The 13877-nt window shown below is 41.1% G+C and overlaps 1 pseudogene; it reads left to right on the forward strand.

Moving 5' to 3' along the window:
* The first annotated feature begins 3375 nt into the window (after window positions 1-3375).
* Window positions 3376-13877, forward strand: part of LOC125537271 — a 28429-nt pseudogene continuing 17927 nt past the window's right edge.

Genomic DNA, 13877 nt, shown 5'->3' on the forward strand with positions numbered 1-13877 from the left:
CAACGCACCTGCCTGGTCAAAATCGAGACCACTAGCGAAATCGACATCCTCGATCGCTCCTGGGAGATTTTGCCCCATGGAGCTTAGTGATTTAGGAGGTGCGTGTATTTTGAAAAAGGAAAGCCATCCATAAATTTGTCAACCCATGTTTAATGAACTTCTTGTTGTATTGGTATCAAAGTTGTCACCTTTTAACTTTGGTACGAAGGCAACTTCATAGAAAATTTTGGTGACACTTTTGGAAGAAAGAAAAAACATCAAAGCTTAACAACATATGGGTCTAGTTTTGATGATCTTGTCTAAACAACAGGCCATCGAGATAGATTGTAAATCCGAATAATGGTTTGAGAGATATATAATTCTGAAGTTTCAAATAACATTAAGAGCGATGACATCATTGCTTTTATCACCCATAGATGCATGTGTGAAATGTTCCACTATATTTTTACCCCTTTAAAATTAGCATGTATGGTATCACAGGGATAAAAATGTGCAGTGTGGTCATGTAGAGCTCATCTAGCATTGTGAGGCTCTAAATATGGTCAATATTTTTTGCTTGGTTACTGTTCGAGGAAATATTAAGCCAAGAAAAACATGTTCGACAAGCACCTCAAGCTGCTGCCTCTCAGAGGTACTCCGCTCCTTCCCAAGACAAAATTCACCTCTTCATTAACTGTCTAATAGCCATGCAGATTTGGCAACAACTCACGCCTACTTGCTTCCGAGACTTATGGGTCATTGCCACACCAAAATTAACCTCAAAAACTTCATTTAGCCATAGGTGCATGCGTGGGACTTTCACACGATGAATTTTCTCTGGTCTTTCTTGTGGTACCGAAACAAAACAGCGGTGTGAGGGAGGATGGAAGAAGTGTGGAGCGGAACGGAAAACCTTTCCTTTTTTAGATAGGAAGAGACATATATAGATATATATATTAAAGTATAGATATAGAGATAGAGATGTTTTTTTAAACATCCATAAAGTTGTCGTTCCATGTTTGTCGCCTAGTAACTTTGCTACTAAGCCAACTTCATAGAAAAACAAATTATGACACATGTGAAAGATATAAACGTCGAAGCTCAACAACATAGGGTCTAGTTTCAGGGATTTCGTCGAAACAAAGCAGAGCATGGAGATGCACAAAAAATGGTTTGAGATATACATCATTTTGAAGCTTACGAAAAATATCATTTAGAGCACCGACGTCATTGATTTTGTCGCTATATGTTTGTCCCTTTAAAATAAGCATGTAAGGTCTCATATTGAATAAAAAATATGAAGTGTGATCATGTCGACCTCATCTAGCACTCCCATGCTCAATATTTTCAATATTTGTTCCTTGGTTATTGTTTGAGGAAAGATTGAACCAAGGCAAATATGTTCGATGTCCACCTCTCCGACCCGCCGCCCATACGAGGTACCCTGTTCCTTCCAAAGACACATACCTCTTCATCAACTGTCTGTAACCCATGCAGATTTGGCAACAACCAACGCCTACTTGCTTCCGGGGCTTATGGGTTGTTGTTATGCCAAAAGCAAGCTCAAAAACTTCATTTAGTCAGAGGTGCTGCTCTCAATTATTTGAACTAGAGACTTAGGGAATGTTGCGGCGTTCTGAAGCCTAGATCACCCTCCCTCTCTTACTATTAGAAGTAACATTTAGAGCGCCGACATGATTGCATTGTCGGATGGATGCACGCATATCGATGGTGAATTGTTCTGCTATTTTTTTATCTCTTTAAAATTAGCATGTATGGTCTCATATTGGATAAAAATGTGGAGTGTCTTCATGCCGAGCTCATCTAGCGTTGTCGTGCTCCAAATATAGTCAATATTTGTTGCTTGATTATTGTTCGGCGACAAATTAAATCAACTAACATATGTTTGACAGTCACCTCTTGTAAGCCACCGCCCATGTAAGGTACTTCGTTCCTTCCGAAAACACAAATCACCTCTTCAACAACTGTCCGAAAGCCACGCGAATTTGGCAACAACTTACTCTTATGCTGCCTACTTGCTTCGGGAGGGGGAGGGGTGCTATGTCAAAAGCAACCTCAAAAACTACATTTAGCCAGAGGCGTGCCTCTCTCAATTACTTGGAAATTTTGAGACTCAAGAATGCTAAGGTGTTTCGAAGCCTACATCACCCTCCCTCTCGTATATTTATATTAGAGATATTTTGTGGACTCTGATCCGATGCTAGTTGTTTTGGGCCAAGCATGGTTGTGAAACAAAGCCGAGACGAAACTGAAAAAGGACATTCAGTCTGACCCTATTTTCAGATTTGACACTCTTGATCAATGACCCTGTTTCGTTATTGTTTGAGGAAAGATTAAACCAAGGCAAGTATGTTCGACAAGCACCTCTCCCCACCCGCCGCCCATACAAGGTACCCCGTTCCATCCAAAGACACATAAACTCTTCATCAATTATCCGAAACCCATGCGGATTTGGCAACAACCCACGCCTACTTGCTTCCAAGGCTTATGGGTTGTTGCTACGCCAAAAGCAAGCTCAAAAACTTCATTTAGTCCGAGGTGCCTCTCTCAATTATCTGAATTTGGGACTTAGGGAATGCTGCGGGATCACCCTCCCTCTCTTACCAGTAGAAGTAACATTTAGAGCGGCGAAATCATCGCTTTGTGGAATAGATGCATGCATATCGAAGGTGAATCATTCCATTAGGTTTTTTTGTCTCTTTAGAATTAGCATGTATGGTCTCATATGGGATAAAAATGTGGATTGTGATCATGCCGAGCTCATCTAGCGTTGTGGTGCTTCAAATATAGTCAATATTTGTTGCTCGGTTATTGTTGGAGGACAACTTAAATCAACGAAAATATGTTTGACAATCACCACTCGTAAGCCGCCGCCGGTGTAAGGTACTCTTTCCTTCCAAAAACACAAATCACCTCTTCATCAACTGTCCGAAAGCCATGCAGATTTGCAACAACTTACCCTTCTGCCGCCTCCTTGCTTTGGAAAGCAACCTTAAAAACTCCATTTAGCCAGAGGCGTGCCTCTCCCGATTCTTTGGAAATTTTGGGACTCGGGAAATGCTAAGGTGTTCCGCAGCCTAGATCACCCTCTCAGATTGGACACTCTTGATCAAGGGGCCATCAAATTTTGTTTGAATTGAGCACATGCGGCCCAATTTGACACCCCCTATCTGGTGTGCCATCTGTACTTGCTTCTGGAACCTTCCTTGCTAACTGCCATGATGTCGTCCCATCTACAAAAGGAGGAGGAGCAGCAGGGCCCCCGGATCTGAGTTCTCCCATGGCATAATCGAACTATCTGATCCACCCAACATTTTGCGTCGCCCACAGAACCTACCCCTCCTAGCTAAGCTACAACTTCGGCATCGGTCGGCGATGGCTAATCTGGCAGCAGCTGGCTACGTGTTCCAACCCACCAGCCATGAGCTCGTCGGCTACTACCTCATGCCCAGGGCGGGGCTCGGCGACTTCTTCCTCCCCAGCGTCATCACGGAGGGTGTGGACGTCTTGTCCTTGCGCCCATGCGCGCTCTCCTTCCGGGAAAACCACAGGAGGGATTACGGCAAGGTATGGGGCTTCTTCTTCGCGGCAAAGCCCGCCGGCGAGACGTGCCCGACGCTGGGTGCGGGTGGGTGCTGGGAGTAGTACGGCCAGGAGAAGGCGTACTACGGCAGCGAGGGCGGCCAAGAGGTAATGGCATTCCGGCGCAGGTTCGCGTACCGCTACACGTGGAGGGACGGGGAGGTAATCTCATAGGGGCCAATAGCTCCTGTGCGACGTTTTTCATGCGAATTGGAAGGAGTGCGATGTAGTTCGAATGAATGGTTGTGGTGCGACGTATTCGAAGCCAACGATAGCTCCAATGCGACATGGCTCTGTTTAACCATGAAATGAAAAACACGAGGGGTTAGCGATTTGAGTTATGACATGCGGGACCCACTAGTTACTCGCATGCGGGTGGTACCCACAACTTATCCATATAAGCATGCCCGTGCTCATCAGCGTGCCCCGACCCGAGCCAGCGACGAGCCCGAGCCAGGCCCCCCTCCATTGCTTGCCCTGCCTCTTTCCCACCTTCTTCTTCCTCTGCTCCGACAACGAAGCGCGCCGCCGGCGAGTGATGTCTAGCTCGACTTCGGCCTCCCGCCAATCATGGACGCAGTACGGTCCACTGCCGTTGACAAGATGCCCCGATTGCCCGCGCATGGAGCCTCTGAAGCGTTTGACTTGTGTGAGGGAAGAAAATGGCAACCATGGGCACGAGTTTGTGAAATTCTTGAGCAAGCCACAGCCGGGGCAGGTTAGATATGTGTTCTTGACCAATCGTATGGTCTAATTTCTCCCGATTTCTTTCTTTTTTCCTCGAATTAGGGCGGTGGATCTGGGTGGCGGATCTAGGATTCATGCGCCGCCAGCCCCCTGTTTTTCAGGTTCTGAAGAAATGTGGGCATTTTGAGTGGCTCGATGACTATGTTGAAAGGTTGAAATTGGAGGCATCAGCCCCAACCCAAGAGCTCAGTTTTGGGGGGCGGCTTGCCGTGGAACAAGCCCCCAATTTGGCGGACATAGCTGATCCGATGATGCACAATGCATAACTGAAGTGTGAATTGAACAAAATGGGCAAGCAACTAAAGCATATGATCGATTTGAAGCAGCAAGCAAATATGATGGATGGAGCATTTTATTGTTGTGTCATTGCTATGGGTTTATTTTACTTGATGTTCATCAATCGCTAGAATTTGTTAGAGTTTCAGTTAGTGTGTCAGCTAGTTTCAGGGGTTCCCTAATTTCAGTTATTGTGTCTATAGCTAGTAGTGCCCAGTAGTTTGATTTAGCCAGGGATCATTTGTTAGATGAATTTGAATTTGTGTGAAGCAAAACTTGCTTGAATTATTGTAATGATATTCTCAGGGGCCCTATTCAGTGTTCATGCTCCATTTCCTCTGTTTTTGTTCTTCAGTTAACAGAGTACACACCCAAATTCAGTTTCTAGTAAAAACAAAACTAGGCTCGTGTTGGGCTGTGAGAAAATAACCATGCCCAAATAGAGACCATCCCACCCGCGTAGGGGCACCAGCCCACCTCTAACTTCGGCAAATAAAATGTTACTTGTTTTTACTTTAGCCTTTTTCTTGCACTAAATTTTGTGATGGATCGTTTTTTGATGCACTAAAATTAAATGTTACTTGTTTTAATGCATGTCTACGGTTCCATGAACTAAATGAGTTGCATGCTTGCATGAAGTAAATTAGTTTGCCTTTCCTAGTTGCATGTCCATAGTGGGTTTGCATGGGGCTCCTAGTTGCATGTCCATGGTTTGGCCAATATTTTGAAGATGGTGTGTGTGGTGATTGGGGTGTAGCAACCCGGGCCCGTAGCAACCCATAGCAATACAAAAATAATAGCAAGAACAACCCATAGCAATCTACAAATAATAGCATGAAACACATAATATATATAGTAGCATAACGATTATATAGAAGCATAATGATTGCAACCCATAGTTCCACAATAGGCTTACAACTCCACGATAGCCTTACAACTTAAAATACTAATACAACTTAATAATAGTAGCATAACGATTACAACTTAAAAAAACTAATACGATAGATATATAGCAAGCTAGATAGATCGGGGGGCACCAAACGCGGGTTCTTCTTCGGGTTCTTCTTCTCTTCCTCCTCCGGGTGAACAACTGATGACCCATAAGTATAGGGGATCTATCGTAGTCCTTTCGATAAGTAAGAGTGTCAAACCCAACGAGGAGCAGAAGGAAATGATAAGCGGTTTTTAGCAAGGTATTCTCTGCAAGCACTCGAATAATAGGTAACAGATAGTTTTGTGATAAGATAATTGGTAACGAGCAACAAGTAACAAAAGTAAATAAAATGCAGCAAGGTGGCCCAATCCTTTTGTAGCAAAGGACAAGTCTGGACAAACTCTTATATGATGTAAAGCGCTCCTGAGGACACATGGGAATATCGTCAAGCTAGTTTTCATCACGTTCATATGATTCGCGTTCGGTACTTTGATAATTTGGTATGTGGGTGGACTGGTGCTTGGGTACTGTCCTTACTTGGACAAGCATCCCACTTATGATTAACCTCTATTGCAAAAATCCACCTAACCATAGCATGAAACATGCGGATCCAAATCAGCCCCTTACGAAGCAACGCATAAACTAGGGTTTAAGCTTTTGTCACTCTAGCAACCCATCATCTACTTATTACTTCCCAATGCCTTCCTCTAGGCCCAAATAATGGTGAAGTGTCATGTAGTCGACGTTCACATAACACCACTAGAGGAGAGACCACATACATCTCATCAAAATATCGAACGAATACCAAATTCACATGACTACTAATAGCAAGACTTCTCCCATGTCCTCAGGAACAAACGTAACTACTCACAAAGCATATTCATGTTCATAATCGGAGGGTTATTAATATGCATAAAGGATCTGAACATATGATCTTCCACCAAATAAACCAACTAGCATCAACTACAAGGAGTAATTAACACTACTAGCAACCCACAGGTACCAATCTCAGACTTGGAGACAAGAATTGGATACAAGAGATGAACTAGGGTTTGAGAGGAGATGGTGCTGGTGAAGATGTTGATGGACATTAACCCCCTCCCGATGAGAGGATCGTTGGTGATGACGATGGTGATGATTTCCCCCTCCCGGAGGGAAGTTTCCCCGGCAGAATGACTCCGCTAGAGCCCTAGATTGGTTCCGCCAAGGTTCCGCCTCGTGGCGACGGAGTCTCGTCCGGAAAGATGGCTTATGATTTTTTTCCTCATCTAAAGACTCCATATAGCAGAAGATGGGCATCGGAGGGCCACCAGGGGGCCCACGAGGTAGGGGCGTGCCCAGGGGGTAGGGTGCGCCCCCCACCCTCGTGGGCAGGGTGTGGCCCCCCTCTGGAACTTCTTGCGCTCATTATTTATTATATATTCTGAAAATGACTTTCGTGAAGTTTCAGGACTTTTGGAGCTGTGCAGAATAGGTCTCTAATATTTGCTCCTTTTCCAACCCAGAATCCCAGCTGCCAGCATTCTCCCTCTTTATGTAAACCTTGTAAAATAAGAGAGAATAGGCATAAGTATTGTGACATAATGTGCAATAACAGCCCATCATGCAATAAATATAGATATAAAAGCATGATGCAAAATGGACGTATCAACTCCCCCAAGCTTAGACCTCGTTTGTCCTCAAGCGAAAGCCGAAATCGAAAAATATGTCCACATGTTTAGAGATAGAGGTGTCGATAAAAATAAAATACGGACATGAGGGCATCATGATCATTCTTAGAACAGTAACTTATATAATTCTTGTCATATGATCTCTTATGCTAGGGTAACAATTCAATCACAATTTCAAGTATGAATCATAAACTTCATTGAAAACTAACAAACTATAATCTCAGTCATTGAAGCAATTGCAATTTATCATAACATAGGAAAGAGTCAATATATAATAGCTTTTCAGCAAGTCCACATACTCAACTATCATATAGTCTTTCACCATTGCTAACACTCACGCAATACTTATGGGTATGGAGTTTTAATCGGACACAGAGAAAGATAGGGGCTTATAGTTTTGCCTGCCAACGTTTTACCTCAAGGGTAATGTCAACAATAATAGTTCTTGAAAACTCACATCCAATTAGCCATATATACCAAGATCTTTCCAACATATTGTGCTTGCCAAAAGATAAAATGTAAAAGGAAAGGTGAAGATCACCATGACTCTTATGTAAGGTAGGAGATAAAAGTAAAAGATAGGCCCTTCGCAGAGGGAAGTAGAGGTTGTCATGCGCTTTTATGGTTGGATGCACAAAATCTTAATGCGAAAGAATGTCACTTTATATTGCCACTTGTGATATGGACCTTTATTATGCAGTCTGTCGCTTTTATTTTTTCCATATCACACGATCGTATGAAGCTTATTTTCTCCCACACTAATAAGTCATACATATTTAGAGAGCAATTTTTATTGCTTGCACCGATGACAACTTACTTGGAGGATCTTACTCAATCCATAGGTAGGTATGGTGGACTCTCATGGCAAAACTGGGTTTATGGATATTTGGAAGCACAAGTAGTATCTCTACTTGGTGCAAAGAATTGGCTAGCATGAGAGGGAAAGGCAAGCTCAACCATGTTGGATGATCCATGACAATATAATTTATCTCAGATGTAAGAAAAGATAACCCATTACGTTGTCTTCCTTGTCCAACGTCAACTCTCTAGCATGTCATATTTTAATGAGTGCTCACAATCATATGTCCAAGATAGTATATTTATATGTGAAGACCTCTCTTTCTTTATTACTTCCTATTAATTGCAACGATGACCAAAACTATGTTTGTCAACTCTCAACAACTTTTATTCATCATACTCTTTCTATGTGAGCTCATTACTCTCCATAAGATCCATATGATCTCTTTTATTTCCTTTTTATTCTTTCTCTTTTCTTTTATTACCTCAAGATCATGGCAAAATAATCAAGCCCTTGAATCAACACTAATATTTATTATATATAGCTCACGGACTCGATTACACAGAAGGATCATAAAGCAAAACTCAAAACTAGATCATGCCATAAACTTTTATTCTACTAGATCAAGATACTACTAATAAGATCAAACTAAGAAAAACGATAAAGCTTATTTTCTCCACATTAATAAGTCATACATATTTAGAAGGCAATTTTAATTGCATGCACCGATGACAACTTACTTGAAGGATCGTACTCAATCCATAGGTAGGTATGGTGGACTCTCATGGCAAAACTGTGTTTAAGGGTATTTGGAAGCACAAGTAGTATTTCTACTTAGTGCAAAGAACTTGGCTAGCATGAGAGGGAAAGGCAAGCTCAACATGTTGGATGATCCATGACAATATAATTTATCTCACATGTAAGCAAACATAACCCATTACGTTGTCTTCCTTGTCCAACGTCAACTCTTTAGCATATCATACTTTAATGAGTGCTCACAATCATAAAATATGTCCAAGATAGTATATTTATATGTGAAGCTCTCTTTCTTTATTACTTACTATTACTTGGAATGATGACCAAAACTATGTTTGTCAACTCTCAACAACTTTTATTCATCATACTCTTTATATGTGAGCTCATTACTCTCCATAAGATCCATATGATCTCTTTATTTCTTTTATTCCTTGTCTTTTATTTTATTCCCTCAAGATCATAGCAAGATAATCAAGCCCTTGACTCAACACAAATCTTTATTATATATAGAACACGGACTCGACTACATAGGAAGATCATAAAGCAAAACTCACAACTAGATCACACTAAAACTTTATTCTACTAGATCAAGATATTATCAAAAGGATCGAACTAAGAAAACGGTAAAGATAGAAGTGATGGTGATACGATACCGGGGCACTCCCCCAAGCTTGGCAGTTGCCAAGGGGAGTGCCCATACCCATGTGATTATGTCTCCTTTGTTGGTGAAGAAGGTTGTGGTTTTGTTGATGACGTAGGCTTGTCGTCCTTCTTCCAAGGCATAGGCTCACCATCATAGAAGGATGATCGAGTCTCCTGAAACCTCAAATCTTCAGCCAAACTCATCCTCTTGAATCTATATTCATACTCACAGTTTTGATTTTGCAGGTCATAGATCTGGGCTTGGAGGTGCTTGATTTTCTCATGAAGCTTGAAGATGGCCTCCCCAATGTCCTTGACGTCTAGCTTGTGGTTATTGGTGAACTCCGTGATCATAATGTGATTGGAATCGAGTCCACGCTCCACCATCTCCTGACACATGAAAACTTCTTGCTCCAATGCCTCGAGCCTTGCCTCCGTGCTTCCGGTCTTCCTTGGTCCCTCAACATCGCGGATGTGCAACAACCCCTCACGCATCTCAATGGTTTGAGGGTGTTGCAGCACTTCCGCGAGGTAGGGGTTGATGACCTTCTCGAAGAACTGGTCCTTGGGGGCACTTGAAGACGACATGACGACCTAGATCTGTCAAAAAAATAGCTCGAAACAAAGACAGGAGATTTTGTGTGATATTGTGGTAAAAACCTTCGGGAGGTTATATAATGAATTCTTACCGACCAAAATACGTGTCGTGTAAGCAAACGGAGTCTGGAGAGCACACGAGGTGCCCACGAGGTAGGGGGCGCGCCCAGGGGGAGGGCATGCCCTCCACCCTCATGGAGCCCTAGTGTCCTTCCCGAACTGCTTCTTATTTTTCTATTTTTCTAAATATTCCAAAACAGAAGAAAATTGCCATTAGAACTGTTTTGGAGTCGGTTTACTTGCCGTACCACATACCTATTCCTTTTTGGAGTCTGAAACGTTCCGGAAAGTGTCCCTTATGTATTCCTCCGGGGTTACGGTTTCAATAACATTGGTTTCAACATTTATAGGATTACCTGAGATATAATGTTTAATTCTTTGACCGTTCACCACCTTCGGATTTGTGCCTTCGAAGTTGTTGATTTTTATGGCACCGGAACGATAGACCTTCTCGATAACGTAAGGACCCTCCCATTTAGAGAGGAGTTTTCCTGCAAAAAAACTTAAATGAGAGTTGTATAGCAGTACATAATCACCTACATTAAACTCACGCTTTTGTATTCTTTTGTCATGCCATCTTTTAACTTTTTCTTTAAACAATTTGGCATTCTCATAGGCTTGGGTTCTCCATTCATCAAGTGAGCTACTATCAAATAACCTTTTCTCACCGGCAAGTTTGAAATCATAATTGAGCTCTTTAATATCCCAATAAGCCTTATGCTCTAGTTTGAGAGGTAAGTGACATGCTTTTCCATAAACCATTTTATATGGAGACATGCCCATAGGATTTTTATATGCAGTTCTATAGGCCCATAATGCATCATCCGGTTTCTTGGACCAATTCTTTCTAGATCTATTAACAGTCTTTTGCAAAATTAATTTGAGCTCTCTGTTGCTCAATTCTACTTGACCACTAGACTGGGGGTGATAAGGAGATGCAATTCTATGATTAACATCATACTTAGCAAGCACTTTACGGAAAGCACCATGAATAAAATGTGAACCACCATCAGTCATTAAATATCTAGGGACTCCAAACCTCGGAAAAATAACTTCTTTAAGCATCTTAATAGCGGTGTTATGATCAGCACTACTAGTTGGAATAGCTTCTACCCACTTAGTAACATAATCAACGGCAACTAAAATATGTGTATATCCATTAGAGGCTGGAAAAGGTCCCATATAATCAAAGCCCCAAACATCAAAGGGTTCAATAATAAGTGAATAATTCATAGGCATTTCTTAACGTCTACTAATATTACCAATTCTTTGACATTCATCACAAGATAAAACAAACTTACGGGCATCCTTAAAGAGAGTAGGCTAATAAAAACCGGATTGCAATACCTTATGTGCAGTTCTATCTCCAGCGTGGTGTCCTCCATAAGCTTCAGAGTGACACTTGCGTAGGATCTGTTCCTGTTCATGCTCAGGTACACAACGTCTAATAACACCATCTACTCCTTCTTTATAAAGATGTGGGTCATCCCAAAAGTAATGCCTCAAATCATAGAAAAACTTTTTCTTTTGCTGGTATGTGAAACTAGGTGGTATAAATTTAGCAACAATATAATTAGCATAATCAGCATACCATGGAGCAGTGTGAGAAGTATTTATGACATTTAATTGTTCATCAGGAAAGCTATCATCAATAGGTAGTGGGTCATCAAGAACATTTTCTAACCTAGACAAGTTGTCTGCAACGGGGTTCTCAGCTCCCTTTCTATCAATAATATGCAAATCAAATTCTTGTAGCAAGAGAATCCATCTAATAAGTCTAGGTTTAGCATCTTTCTTTTCCATAAGGTATTTCATAGCAGCATGATCCGTGTGAATAGTTACTTTAGAATCAACAATATATGGTCTAAACTTATCACAAGAAAATACAACTTCTAGGAATTCCTTTTCAATAGTAGCATAATTTCTCTGAGCATTGTCTAGAGTTTTACTAGCATATTGAATAACATTTAATTTCTTATCAACTCTTTGTCCTAGAACAGCACCTACAGCATAATCACTGGCATGACACATAATTTCAAAGGGTAAATTGCAATCAGGTGGTTGAACAATAGGTGCAGAGATCAATGCTTTCTTAAGTATTTCAAATGCTTCTACACAATCATCATAAAAAACAAATGGTATATCTTTTTGTAATAAATTAGTCAGAGGCCGAGAAATTTTTTAGAAGTCCTTAATGAACCTCCTATAAAAACCGGCATGGACAAGGAAACTTCTTATACCTTTGATGTCCTTGGGACATGGCATCTTTTCAATAGCATCAACCTTGGCTTTATCAACCTCAATACCTCTTTCAGAAATTTTATGCCCCAAGACAATACCTTCATTAACCATAAAGTGGCACTTTTCCCAAATCAAGACAAGATTAGTTTATTCACATCTCTGCAAAACTCGGTCAAGGTTGCTTAAGCAATCATCAAAAGAGGATCCATAGACGAAAAAATCGTCCATGAAAACCTCACAAATCTTTTCACAAAAGTCAGACAATATAGCCATCATGCATCTTTGAAAGGTAGCAGGTGCATTACATAAACCAAAAGGCATACATCTATAATCAAAAGTACCAAAAGGGCAAGTCAAGTAGTCTTTGATTGATCATTGGCTGATACAGGTATTTGAGAGAAACCAGAATAACCATCTAGAAAGCAAAAATGTGTATGTTTGGATAATCTTTCTAGCATTTGATCGATAAAAGGTAAGGGGTAATGATCTTTTTTAGTAGCTTTATTTAATTTGAGGAAATCAATTACCATCCTATAACCTGTAATAATTCTTTGCGGGATCAACTCATCTTTATCATTAGGAACGACAGTAATACCTCCCTTCTTAGGGACACAATGGAAAGGACTTACCCACTGACTATCAGCAACGGGATAAATTATACCTGCCTCAAGAAGCTTTAGTATTTCCTTTCTTACCACTTCCTTCATCTTAGGATTCAGCTGTCGTTGATGATCACGAACTGGTTTGGCATCTTCCTCCAAATATATTTTGTGTTGACTGATACGTCTCCAACGTATCTATAATTTTTGATTGCTCCATGCTATATTATCTACTATTTTGGACTATATTGGGCTTTATTTTCCACTTTTATATTATTTTTGGGACTAACCTATTAACCGGAGGCCCAGACCAGAATTGCTGTTTTTGCCTATTTCAGTGTTTCGAAGAAACGGAATATCAAACGGAGTCCAAACGGAATAAAATCTTCGGGAACGTGATTTTCTCACTGAATGTGATCCAGGAGACTTGGACCCTGCTCCAAGGAACAAAAGAGGCGGTCACGAGGGTGGGGGCGCGCCCCCCTAGGGCACGCCCCCCTGCCTCGTGGGCCCCATATCACCTAAACCAATAGTAACAACAACCTTTTTGCAATCTATCTTAGCATTAACTGTGTTCAAGAAGGGTCTACCAAAAATAATGGGACAAAAGCTATCTTGTGGGGAGCCAAGAACAAGAAAATCAGCAGGATATTTAGTTTTCCCACACAAGACTTCAACATCTCTAACAATTCCCATTGGTGAAATAGTATCTATATTGGCAAGTTTAATTGTGACATCAATATCTTCTAACTCAGCAGGTGCAATATCATGCATAATTTCTCTATATAAATCAATAGGTATTGCACTAGAACTAGCACCCATATCACACAAGCCATGATAACGATGATCTCCTATTTTAACAGAAATAAAAGGCATGCCTACCACAGGTCTAGGTTTATCTTTAGCACAAGGTTTAGCAATTCTAGCAGTTTCATCACAAAAATAAATAGCATGCCCATCAATATTATCACACA

The sequence above is a fragment of the Triticum urartu genome, chromosome 2, assembly GCF_003073215.2.
Source record: "Triticum urartu cultivar G1812 chromosome 2, Tu2.1, whole genome shotgun sequence".
NCBI lineage: Eukaryota > Viridiplantae > Streptophyta > Magnoliopsida > Poales > Poaceae > Triticum > Triticum urartu.